The sequence below is a fragment of the Eriocheir sinensis genome, unplaced genomic scaffold (assembly GCF_024679095.1).
Source record: "Eriocheir sinensis breed Jianghai 21 unplaced genomic scaffold, ASM2467909v1 Scaffold1070, whole genome shotgun sequence".
NCBI classification, from domain to species: Eukaryota; Metazoa; Arthropoda; class Malacostraca; order Decapoda; family Varunidae; genus Eriocheir; species Eriocheir sinensis.
The window spans coordinates 14517-28285 of NW_026110375.1; the positions used below are offsets into that span (position 1 = coordinate 14517).

The 13769-nt window shown below is 46.4% G+C and overlaps 1 long non-coding RNA gene across 2 annotated transcripts; it reads right to left on the reverse strand.

Annotated features, from left to right (window-relative positions):
* Positions 1-510: 510 nt before the first annotated feature.
* LOC126989141 (uncharacterized) lies at positions 511-12825 on the reverse strand. 2 transcript variants are annotated; one of them, XR_007742921.1, is made up of 6 exons: positions 12503-12825; positions 11550-12264; positions 5318-5396; positions 2539-5127; positions 2154-2328; positions 511-1175 (listed from the first exon to the last, which is right to left on the reverse strand). It is a non-coding gene; the product is annotated as an uncharacterized LOC126989141 (long non-coding RNA). The 2 variants fall into 2 exon arrangements; XR_007742920.1 differs by having other exon boundaries at positions 1005-1175; positions 11550-12822.
* Positions 12826-13769: the final 944 nt, after the last annotated feature.

The following is a 13769-nucleotide window of genomic DNA, read 5'->3' on the forward strand; positions in this document are numbered from 1 at the left end:
AAGGGGAAGGAAGGAAAGTTTTGTTTAGTGGGTGCAACATCTGTGGTCATATGCCAGAGAGACACAGAAGGGGAAGGAAGGAAAGTTTTGTTTAGTGGGCGCAACATCTGTGGTCATATGCCGGAGAGAGACAGAAGGGGAAAGAATTATAGGAGAAGGGAACAGACCCCAGGAGACGGGACACAACCCCCGATTAATACCTGGTACCCATTCACTGCTGGGTGGACAGGGGTGTAGGGTATCAGAAAAGCTGCCCAAATTTTTCCACTCTGCCCGGGAATTGAACCCGGGCTCTCTCAGTTGTGAGCCAGGTAATTTACCAGTACCATCCAGCAGGCATCCCAGTCCCTCAAATACATCAAAGAATTCCTCCAACATACCATTTGCACCATGAATTGTAAGCAATGTCCAGCGCACACCTGTGGTCGACGCATGTGTAGGCATTGGCACCCTTCAGCTGCATGGGCGGAATCTTAGACATCTGTGGGAGAGAGAGAAAGAGAGAGATTGACAAATAATATAGAGAGGAAGATAACAGTGAGATACAGGGATTTTAACATGATAATGAGGTTAACCCGGTAGCAGCGACGGGCCAAATTTGTGGCTTTACCATGTAGCAGCGACAGGCCAAATTTGTACCATGATATAAACCCCCAAAAATAGATGATACATAATCTGATCACAAATGCTTTGATATATATTATGAAATGGTTTGTGTGAGGGGTGATTTTTTCTCATTTTTCTCGCTTGGAGGGACCATTAAGAAACATGATCCCCGCTGCTACTGGGTTAATATCTATGTTTTTATGAGCGTTCTTTCAAGTTCATTGCGCAGAGGAAGGGTCAGACTACCACCAGGGTCATTAAACTACCCCTGGAAATGCCCCAAACACCTATGAAAGCCTTGTCAAGCATTTATTTTCTACAACAAAGGAGACAGCTCAAGGGCACACACAAAAAAGGAAACTATATTAAAAAAAAAAAGCCTGCTACTCGCTGCTCCCAAATACCATGTGACAAAAACCTGGATCTTCAAGTCCCTCCCTGTCTTAGCCTGTGGGGGGAGTCTCAACGCCCTGCCCCTGCTGTGGGTGGTGTGGGGGGTGTGGGGGTCTGGTGCAGGGCCCACAGCTCCACCGTCAGGCTCAGGGGGGAGTCTCCAGGGCCGACAGGTGCTGGGGGGCGGGGAGGCATCATATCAGAACACTCCTTACCCTGAGAGCCATTAAAACCTCTTGTAAACCCAGCTATTAAAACCTCTCTTGTAAACCCAGCTATTAAAACCTCTTGTAAACCCAGCTATTAAAACCTCTTGTAAACCCAGCTATTAAAACCTCTCTTGTAAACCCAGCTATTAAAACCTCTCTTGTAAACCCAGCTATTAAAACCTCTCTTGTAAACCCAGCTATTAAAACCTCTCTTGTAAACCCAGCTATTAAAACCTCTTGTAAACCCAGCTATTAAAACCTCTTGTAAACCCAGTTATTAAAACCTCTTGTAAACCCAGCTATTAAAACCTCTCTTGAACCCAGCTATTAAAACCTCTCTTGTAAACCCAGCTATTAAAACCTCTTGAACCCAGCTATTAAAACCTCTTGTAAACCCAGCTATTAAAACCTCTTGTAAACCCAGCTATTAAAACCTCTTGTAAACCCAGCTATTAAAACCTCTTGTAAACCCAGCTATTAAAACCTCTCTTGTAAACCCAGCTATTAAAACCTCTTGTAAACCCAGCTATTAAAACCTCTTGTAAACCCAGCTATTAAAACCTCTTGTAAACCCAGCTATTAAAACCTCTTGTAAACCCAGCTATTAAAACCTCTCTTGAACCCAGCTATTAAAACCTCTCTTGTAAACCCAGCTATTAAAACCTCTTGTAAACCCAGCTATTAAAACCTCTCTTGAACCCAGCTATTAAAACCTCTCTTGAACCCAGCTATTAAAACCTCTCTTGAACCCAGCTATTAAAACCTCTCTTGTAAACCCAGCTATTAAAACCTCTCTTGAACCCAGCTATTAAAACCTCTTGTAAACCCAGCTATTAAAACCTCTCTTGAACCCAGCTATTAAAACCTCTCTTGAACCCAGCTATTAAAACCTCTCTTGAACCCAGCCATTAAAACCTCTTGTAAACCCAGTAATTAAAACCTTACCTTATCGCTTGTGTGAGTCTTCCCCTGCATAGGAACAGCTGCGTCATCCAGGGGTAGACCAGGGAATCAACCACTCACATCCACGGTAGACCAGGCAATCGACCACTCCTCCAGGGGCGGGTAGACCAGGAATTCAACCACTCAGCGGATGACCGGTGTTGTGTAGCTTTCCAGTCTGAAATCGAGGGAGTTCGTAACCTAACCGATCATGGATATTAATTAATTAGTGTTTTTACTCAAAGGCAAACTGTGTGCGATGAACAGTCAGCGACTCGGAAATAATCTCTGGATATTTACGACACAATAACAAAAATATCTGACATCACACCTGAATCATTGGATACCTGTGATATTATCCATGAAGGCAATTAGGGCACTCACTCACCTAGACGTCTCAGAATAAGTGCGCCGAGGACTATTATCGAGGCTAACATGGCGGTAGTCCGGGGCGTGGAACCTCATCAACGGTAGCGGTGTGTTCTGTGGTTGAGGCTCGGCCGTGGAGGTTTCTTGTAGACCCGGGTGGATGTGGTAATGCCCGGGTGGAGCAGCAACGGCCGTAGAGGGTTGGGATGTACACTGTAGAGTCTTCCATGGTAAACGTTGCCTGTTCTTTACTAACTAGATAGAGAGAGAAAGACAGAGAGAGATTGAGAGATAGAGAGACAGACAGAGACAGAGAAAGACAGAGACAGAGCAACACACACACACAGACGTACGCACAGTGCAGTGAGGGAGAATTAAGACACACACACACAGACGTACACAGTGCTGGGAGGGAGGAAGGACAGGCAGCATGGCGGTACATTGTTTATTACGGAACGAAATTCGCGTTACAGCTGCAAGGTGCTCTCAACCACAATGCCTTACAAAACCACCAGTAGTTACCTCCTCCTGCTGCAGCGACCTCCCCAAGACGGAGGGCCCCCAGACCCCGCCCAGCGAGGATGCGCCTCCCTGGCCACCTGGTCAAAGCCTGGTCAACCAGTCAGCCAGAGAGGTGCGCCCCCGCCGACAGGGCCCAGAAGCCTTCCGCATCGGGCGGGTCACCACAGCCGCCTCTTCTTGCTGCTCAGGAACACAACAGGCTAAAAGGCAACAGTTACACACACGGACATATAAAAAAAAGAAATCCTAACCGACATCTCAGAGGGAGACGCCCAAAGGCGGCAGACTCAAACGCAGAACGGAACACACCCGTTCTGTGAAAGAGCCAACCGTTGTACCCCTAACACCCTAGGCCCCACCAGCCTCCTCCTGTGAGGAAAACTGGTCCTCAGTTTGGGCAGCTCGGAAGGAGCTACCCTGGCGGCAAAGCTGTAACACAGACTGGCCCGCGTACAACTCCGCCGCCTAAACTATCACCTTGCCAGACCTCCCTACGGGAGAATCTGACATCTATCTGCGCGTCTTTCAAGCGTTGCTCCGACTCCCTACCCGCCCGACCACCCGTCCGCCCGCCCGTTCCCACGTACGCCCGCCCGTCCGCCCATCCGCCCCCCGCCCCCAACCCGCCCGCAAGCGTGCGAGCAGAGGTACGACGAGCGTCAGTGCAGCGGAACGTAGCGTACGGGTTCCGTGCGTTCGTACGTGTAGCCGTACGGCTCAGCGTAGACGCTGCTGCCTGCCTACCTGACCGAGGGTGGGGTGCCCGCCCGACAACCCGACCGCAAGGTGGCCTGCCTACCTATCTGATGGCCCGACTGACAGCCTGACCACCAGATGGCTTGCCTGTCACCTGCTAGCCTGACTGCCAGGTGGCACACCCGCCCGTCGGCCTGATGGACAGACGGCCACGCCCATGCCTTCCTGACACAGTGATTAGCTAAGTCCCCCGCCAACACCCCACACAAAAAAAAGACACTCACACAAAAAAAAAACTCACACACCCTACATAACCCGCACCGTAGTGCTACTCAAACCTCAGCAGCTCCCGCGTTGCACACCGCCACCGCCGTTGGTCGCCCGGCAGCATCCACCCAGCGCCTCGCCAGGGACAACAGCTAAAGAGCTAGGGAGGAAGGGGGTTATGGGGAAAAAAACATACATAGAAATGAAATCCTAGCAGTCACACAGCAACACACAGCAAAAGGTCAAACACACGGCAGGCCTGCCATCACACACACAAACACACACAGCACACACTAAACCAAATACCGTGGATATACCGTAGTGACGTGATGTGATGTCCTCGCTGCACGCGCCTCCGGACTGCCACACACACACACACACGCTAGCTATTGGGTATAAACACACGGGAAAAAGGCATAGAAAAAAAAGACATCCTAAATAAAATAACACACACAAGCACTCAGCGGGGGTTTGGGGAGGCAGACGGAGGAGGGCCAGTTAGCATGGGAAAGGGGAATCGCCCTGCCCAGGAGATGGATATGGTCTTGGCACCCCCCCCCTGGCGTGAAGGTTTACCCAACACACCAGGCGGTAAGGCTCGACACAACCCAAATCCCAGGAGGCTCATCCCCCAACCCACTTCCAGCCCACCAACCATTCTACCCCACCCTCCCTTACCCACTGAGCACCCACAGACATACACCAAAAAAAAGACTCCACTCCCATCAGACTCCTTGGAAGAAGGCAGCCTGATCCACCTAATAAAAAAGCCAGGCTCAACCTTACGGAAGAGTCTGGCAAAACGTCGGCGGAGACAACGCGAAAGGCAACGCCTGGCCAAGCAGAGCCCGACCGCTCTGGCCCCCGGAAGAGAGGCCAGAGTAGCTAGAGTCGGCTTCCTCCTACGGAGAAAACCGACAAAAAAACTTCAGACATCTCGGAGGGAGACCGTCTGAAGGTGGAAGACTCAAACGCAGAACGGAATCACACCCGTTCTGTGAAAGAGCCAACCGTTGTTACACCTAACACCCTAACACCCTAACACCCTACACCAGCTAAACAAACACCCTACACCCTGACGTGCTGCTCCCGCGCTGCGCCGATGCTCTCCACTTACGCGCCTCTGAAAGAACAAGACCGACTTAGACACAACCCAGGAGACTGACGGAGAATTAGACACACTATGAAAATTATACAAGAGCAACAGTATTTAATGATCTCGTTATTTGACCGACTATCATTTCATTACTATTATTGGTATTGTTATATTCATTACTATTATTGGTATTATCATAATCATTATCATTGTTTACCTGGGCGCCAGAGGATACAGGCAAAGGGTGACACACGCGGCCACCTCCATCAACGTGTCTCTCCAGCCAGGGCAACACGCTGGAAGTACAGGGAGACTCAGACATGCGGAGAGGCAGCGGCGGAGACATCCAGACATCTTGGCTCAGACACAGGTGGCTGCTCCATTAACCCGGCAGCAGCGATGGGCCAAGTTTGTGGCTTTACCGTGTAGCAGCGATGGGCCAAGTTTGTGGCTTTACCGTGTAGCAGCGACGGGTCAAGTTTGTGCCATGATATTTAAACCCCCCAAAAATAGGCTGGTTAGGCTATACAAGGCCATGGCTTTATCTAACCTCTTCTTGAATGTATCTATGGTATTGGCACCCACAACATGGCCCCCAAGCCTGTTCCACTCATCCACCACTCTGTTAGTAAACCAATTCTTGCCTATGTCTTTGTTGAATCTGAATTTGTTTAACTTAAAACCATTGCCACGCATCCTACCTGGCTCTTTTACTATCAAAATCCTATTGACATCCCCTTTATTAAATCCCTTCATCCATTTATAGACTTCGATCAAGTCTCCTCGCAACCTTCGCCTTTCTAGCGAGTGTAGATTTAACTGCTTCAGCCTGTCTTCATAAGGCAAGTTTCTCACCCCCTGAATCATCTTTGTCATCCTCCTCTGTACAGATTCTAACACCTTGATATCCATTCTATAGTAGGGGGACCAGAACTGAACCGCATAATCGAGATGAGGTCTAACTAGTGCTAAGTAAAGTTTGAGGATGACTTCAGCGCTCCTATTGCTTACGCTCCTTGAGATGAAACCAAGTACTCTGTTGGCCCAATTTTTGGCCTGAATGCATTGAGCCCTAGGACGGAGGTCAGCGCTCACTAGGACTCCTAAGTCTCTCTCAAGCCCAGACCTGCTTAGAGGAGTGCCATTTAAGGAGTAATTGTGTGAGGGGTTGTTCCTGCCTACACTCAGAATGCTACACCTCCCAACATTGAATTCCATCTGCCACTTCCCCGCCCAATCATATAGTCTGTCAAGCTCATCCTGGAAAACGGTCTGACTGGATTACACTACCGATCTTGGTATCATCTGTGAACTTGCTGACGTCACTACTAATTCCTGTCCAAGTCATTGATGTAAATAATAAAAAGCAAAGGACCCAGCACCGACCCCTGAGGGACTCCACTCGTAACACTGCCCCATTCAGATTTTTTACCATTGATTAGCACTCTCTGCTTCCTACCACTGAGGCACGCCCTGATCCAGTTCAAAACTTTACCAGCTACGCCGTGAGCCTGTAATTTTAGTAATAGCCAGTGATGAGGGACTTTGTCAAACGCTTTACTGAAATCTAGATACAATATGTCATAGTTTTCATCTCGGTCAACCGCCTCGATTACTTTAGTGTAGAAGAACAACAGGTTAGTGTAAGGCAAGACCTATCCTTTGTGAACCTATGCTGTGAATCATGAATTAAATTATGCTTTTCTAGATGGTCCAGAATGCTCCCGGCTATAATTTGTGGCTTTACCGTGTAGCAGCGACGGGCCAAATTTGTGGCTTTACTGTGAAGCAGCGATGGGCCAAATTTGTGGCTTTACTGTGAAGCAGCGATGGGCCAAATTTGTGGCTTTACTGTGAAGCAGCGATGGGCCAAATTTGTGGCTTTACTGTGAAGCAGCGATGGGCCAAATTTGTGGCTTTACCGTGTAGCAGCGACGGGCCAAATTTGTGCCATGATTTAAACTCCCCAAAATAGATGATGCATAATCTGATCACAAATGCTTTGATATATATTATGAAATGGTTTGTGTGAGGGTGATTTTTTAAATTTTTCTCGCTTGGAGGGACCATTAAGAAACATGATCCCTGCTGCTACCACCGGGTTAAGGTCAACAAAATTGTAATGCCAAAATTTAATTAAGTATGGGAAAGATAGAAATTAGGGAGGATAAGTAGTTTTAAGTATTTTTAAGAATGTATAAATTCCATCTCTGTCTCTTCCATACTTAATTGAATTTTTCTTAAACTAAAAATGGTCAAATCATCACTGATCTCCTCTATTATGCATATATAATCATTTTTGCAATTCCTAACATTATATATCCATTTAAATAATTTTTCACACATATACAAATACTACTTACATATACCCTATACTGTCCAACCCCTTATGCAAGAGTTAACCAGCATCTTCATTCTTTCATCCCTATACTGTCCAACCCCTTATGCAAGAGTTAACCAGCATCTCCACTCTTTCATCCCTATACTGTCCAAACCCATTATGCAAGAGTTAACCAGCATCTTCATTCTTTCATCCCTGTGCTGTCCAAACCCATTATGCAAGAGTCAACCAGCATCTCCACTCTTTCATCCCTATACTGTCCAAACCCATTATGCAAGAGTTAACCAGCATCTTCATTCTTTCATCCCTGTGCTGTCCAAACCCATTATGCAAGAGTCAACCAGCATCTCCACTCTTTCATCCCTATACTGTCCAAACCCATTATGCAAGAGTTAACCAACATCTTCATTCTTTCATCCCTGTACTGTCCAAACCCATTATGCAAGAGTCAACCAGCATCTCCACTCTTTCATCCCTATACTGTCCAAACCCATTATGCAAGAGTTAACCAACATCTTCATTCTTTCATCCCTGTACTGTCCAAACCCATTATGCAAGAGTCAACCAGCATCTCCACTCTTTCATCCCTATACTGTCCAAACCCATTATGCAAGAGTTAACCAGCATCTCCACTCTTTCATCCCTATACTGTCCAAACCCCTTATGCAAGAGTTAACCAGCATCTTCATTCTTTCATCCCTGTGCTGTCCAAACCCATTATGCAAGAGTCAACCAGCATCTCCACTCTTTCATCCCTATACTGTCCAAACCCATTATGCAAGAGTTAACCAGCATCTTCATTCTTTCATCCCTGTGCTGTCCAAACCCATTATGCAAGAGTCAACCAGCATCTTCATTCTTTCATCCCTGTACTGTCCAAACCCATTATGCAAGAGTCAACCAGCATCTCCACTCTTTCATCCCTATACTGTCCAAACCCCTTATGCAAGAGTTAACCAGCATCTTCATTCTTTCATCCCTGTGCTGTCCAAACCCATTATGCAAGAGTCAACCAGCATCTTCACTCTTTCATCCCTATACTGTCCAAACCCATTATGCAAGAGTTAACCAGCATCTTCATTCTTTCATCCCTGTACTGTCCAAACCCATTATGCAAGAGTCAACCAGCATCTTCACTCTTTCATCCCTATACTGTCCAAACCCATTATGCAAGAGTCAACCAGCATCTTCACTCTTTCATCCCTATACTGTCCAAACCCATTATGCAAGAGTTAACCAACATCTTCATTCTTTCATCCCTGTGCTGTCCAAACCCATTATGCAAGAGTCAACCAGCATCTCCACTCTTTCATCCCTATACTGTCCAAACCCATTATGCAAGAGTTAACCAGCATCTCCACTCTTTCATCCCTATACTGTCCAAACCCATTATGCAAGAGTTAACCAACATCTTCATTCTTTCATCCCTTACACTGGTAAACTCTGGGGCACCCTTCCTGTGTCTATATCTCCTCCTGCCTTCGACTTGAATTCTCTCACGAGGAATGACGTATCGAGACGCCTCTCCTCCCGAAACTGACCTCCCTTTCAGCCGCTCATAACTTTTGTCTCTGAAGGAGTAGCGATTAACCTGAGAACATCGGCAGACTCTTTTCTGGGCTTTCACGAGTCATGGCTGTGGTATGGTGGACCCTAAAATGGGCTTGCCATAAAACCCACAATTCGAGCTAATTCTAGGCGATGGTGGCACAGCGCAACCCACCATGCATGCCCCGGGTCATTGTGGTGGGTGAGTGATCTTGAGGTGGGCTTTTTGTCATGGGTGGTGCTGTAAGGTCATGGCAGACTGAATTAGCTATCCATACAGTAACCACTTGTCAAATTCTCTGCATTTGACAACAAGTGACTCTCAGCTAGATGCCACAAGACTGTTTATTTTGTGACAAACACCACACAAACAGAATGGAGTTTGAGCAGAAGGAAATATTCTTAATGGCTTTGTGGTTATGAGAGGAGCAAGATGGCGCCACTATAAACACTCGCCGACCATCAGGCCCCACCAGGAAGATGCCTACCGGCGCGACAGGCAATGATGTAAAAAAAAAAATAAATAAATAAATAAATAAATAAAAAAAGGTACTCTGATGTACGTTCCATGCTCTTTTCTGTGTCTCAAAATGCTGTGTAATGTTGACTTTTCTCGGCCACTTCTCGGCTTTCCCGTTGCCGACGCCCACGGGTTAAGCCCTTCCCGGCGGAGGATCTATATAGTGACGTTTGGAAATTGGGACTTTTTGTCGGCGCGTCTGTGTATAGACGTTTGCTCTCATTTGCCCACATTAGATAGTATCATGGCGCCACTATAAACACTCGCCTGCGCCAGAACGGGCTGGGCCGACCCCCCAAAAAAATAGACGATTCCTTACTACTGACAAAATGAACAAAATAAATTATTATTAGGCATCTCAAACCCCTGGACACTTGCCGACATTGCCTCTCAAGGACAGTCACCCTTGTGGTTTGTTGGATATGTGTAATGCCCCACAACTCTTTTTTTTTCTCTTCCCTATATTTTTCAACGCGTCCTGCGTGTATCGAAATAACAATTAAATTTAATCAAGACAGGGTATTCGCCGCTGGCTGCCCCGGGATTGAACGACCGACCAGCGTGACGGCCACTCATACCGAGTCAAGAAGGAGGAGCCCCCCCTTAAGTGGTGGGGGGGGGCTCGTTCATGTTCATCAGGCCGCCGCCCATACAACGCACATCAGCTGACACTGGGAACTTTTGCATTTTTTCCAGGTTTCTTTTATTATCATAGTCTATCATGTCAGGGAGAAAGAGACCTCTTGAGCCGGAGGAAATGACTCCTTTGGTAGCCGAGGATATAGGTGCTGATTTTTGGATGATTTTGATGATCCTGACTCATGTACCATCAGTGGTTACACTCTAAACCTTCATTTGAATGTATCAATATATATATAACCAGTCTAACTTAACCCTTTCATTGATAAACGCTGCAGCGGGCATTAGGCGTATTTGCTGGTGGTGCTAAACGCTCACTGCGACACCCAGCCGCACTCAAATCTCCCGCGTATGAGAGTGTTCCAGCACTAAATCTCACAACAACACAGGATTGCCAATTGAGTGTGTTTTATACTAAACTTGGTGGAAAATCATGTCAGCCCAGCGCGGCAAATCTACGGACGAGCAACTGGTGGATGTTCTTGTCCAATATAGCGACATTTTTACATAGCTTCACCTGACGGATTCTTTGACCAAATAGTTGTACATTTTTCAGCTGTCAATACTGCCCTGCCAGCACCCCGTCATCAAGAAATCTACAGTAGTTGCCTTACGGCTGACCGTCGCGCACGTAGAAATGTACGTCTTCACGGGCAACACCCCCTCAACGTGCCTGTATGTTCGCAGGAGAGGCTTACATTACTGAATCTTATAGATCTTGGCCTCCTCTTTCCAATGATGGTTTTGTTTTGAAACTGTGATGAATAGTTTGTGAGATACAGCGGTTAAGAGAGATTCCCTTCCCCTGCTGGGGTGTCCGAGCGCGCCTGAGGGGATAGTCTCGTTGCGAGCGCCTAGCAACAAAATGGTTAAATAACATCTATATATAGATGTAAATGTTGGTTCAGTTTTGCGGCAGAGTCGATATAGAAACGTCACTCTGGAATGCCCACTTGCGGGGAATCTATACACACATATGGATGTTTAATGACGAGATTTTCTATTCTCTTTTTTTCTATTACTCTCTCGGTCCCACACGTCCTCTGCGTGTATCCAAACACACGGGAAGGTAATCACCACAGGGAGAGGGTATTCCCCGGCTGCCTGGGATTGAACCCGTGACCAGCGTGACGGGAGAGCCACTCCTTACCGAGTCGGCCAGAGAGGTGCCCCCCTGGCTAAGTGGGTTATGGGAGGCTCGTTCATCAGGCCGCACTACAGATGAACATCAACAGCGTCTATACAGAGACTATTTTTTGGTGGGTAGAACATACGTCTCCCCTGCCGCCGGGAAGGGGTTAACAGGCTTTTTCTAAACCTATTTTCTTATTGCCCTAGAGCGGTTTCTTTAGCTGTAAAAAACAATATCCATTATCCACACAACTATATCAAAATGCTTACCGGTCTCCCCAGCTGAAGAGGTCACGGACAGAGGAGGTCACGTGCGCCTCCCCAAGCCCATGTCCCCCGGCGCCCATCTCCCGGAACACTGCCACACAAACAAACGCTAGCTATGGGTATAAAAAAAGATTACGTGCAAAAAGTTCACACACACAAAAATACATCCTAACAAAATAATAGCGCGAAGGCATAACGCCAACGCACACACACACACAATCATACGACAGGCCTGCCATTCACACACAGACGCACACACAAGAAAACCCACTTAACCAAACCGTCGGTGTCGTCGCGATGAGTCCTCTGCATGGTCCGTCCGCGGCATCCTGCAAAAACAGAGAGGCATATTAGAAAAGGGAACATTAAGGGCCGCTTCCACAGTCCATCATGGTCTTTGTAACACTCCCGAACCAAGCTATAGAATCCCATACTGTTCTAAATGGCGCGGTCTTCGATGACACACTAAATACAAAGAGCTTTTCCTGTATTGTGTTGTCAAATTTGTGGACTTGAATATAAACACCATCTCAGCTCACTCGTCTCTCAATCTCATCTCCCTTCCCCTCCCTTTCCTACGTACCATAAACACACAAGACCTTTCCTGTATAGTCTCGTCAAACTTGTGAACTTGAATATAAACACCATCTCAGCTCACTCGTCTCCTAATCTCATCTCCCTTCACCTCCCTTTCCTTCGTATCACGACAATACAAGACCTTTCCTGTATAGTCTCGTCAAACTTGTGAACTTGAATATAAACACCATCTCAGCTCACTCGTCTCCCAATCTCATCTCCCTTCTCCTCCCTTTCCTTCGTATCATGACAATATAAGACCTTTCCTGTATAGTCTCGTCAAATTTGTGAACTTGATTATAAACACCATCTCAGCTCACTCGTCTCTCAATCTCATCTCCCTTCTCCTCCCTTTCCTTCGTAGCATAAACACACAAGACCTTTCCTGTATAGTCTCGTCAAATTTGTGAACTTGATTATAAACAGGATCTCCTCTCTCAATCTCATCTCCCTTCTCCTCCCTTTCCTTCGTACCATAAACACACAAGACCTTTCCTGTATAGTCTCGTCAAATTTGTGAACTTGAATATAAACTCCAGACACCGTACAAGGAAATTTCAAAGGCTCTGGTATTGGTTTCGGAGCTTACTAATCCATCATGAGGAACTGTGAAACTGGGCCTTAGACATGGATGCAGAATTATAGCCATGCAAAAGGCAAATTACTTATATATAGTACATGAAACTGGCCATCACGGGGAGTTAACTAATGGCAAAATATAGTATTAACCCCGGAAGTTCAGCGAGACAAAATTTAAAGAAGCATTATGTGAGAGAGCACCGTGCAGGGCTTAGTAACAAGGGTTTCGGTTAATTTACATTCACGTACGGATTGAGATATCGGCAAGGCTTGAAGCTGCCGAGATCTTTACATGGAAGAGGCGCCTGGCTGGGACCGACCATACAGGGACAAAGCAAACTAGGACTGACAATTATACAGGGACAAAACAAACTTGGACTGACAATTATACAGTGACAAAACAAACTAGGATTGACAATTATACAGTGACAAAACAAACTAGGACTGACAATTATACAGTGACAAAACTAGCTAGGATTGACAATTATACAGTGACAAAACAAACTAGGACTGACAATTATACAGTGACAAAACAAACTAGGACTGACAATTATACAGTGACAAAACAAACTAGGATTGACAATTATACAGTGACAAAACAAACTAGCAAGCAGAGCCGGACACCACAAATACACTGGAAAGAACCTTGAGCAAAAGATAACTTAGACATTAATTAAAAGGAAGGAAGGGATGAAGATAGCCAGAGGAGGAGGAGAAGGAGGAAGAGAGAGATGGACGATAGGAAATAGGATGCAAGATTTGACCGCCAGAAAGAACGTCACTCAAAGGATAACTTAGACATTAATTAAAAGGAAGGAAGGGATGAAGATAGACAGAGAGGAGGAGGAGGAGGAGGAGGAGAGAGAATGGACGATAAGGAAATGAGATGCAAGATTTGACCACCAGAAAGAGTTATAAACGTTAATTAAGCAAAAGATAACTTGTTTATTAAAAGGAAGGAAAGGATGAAGATAGACAGAGAGGAGGAGGAGGAGGAGGAGGATAGACTGAACTAAAGACGAGAAACAATCACTTGATATCATTTAGTATTCCATAATGTTGCCGAGC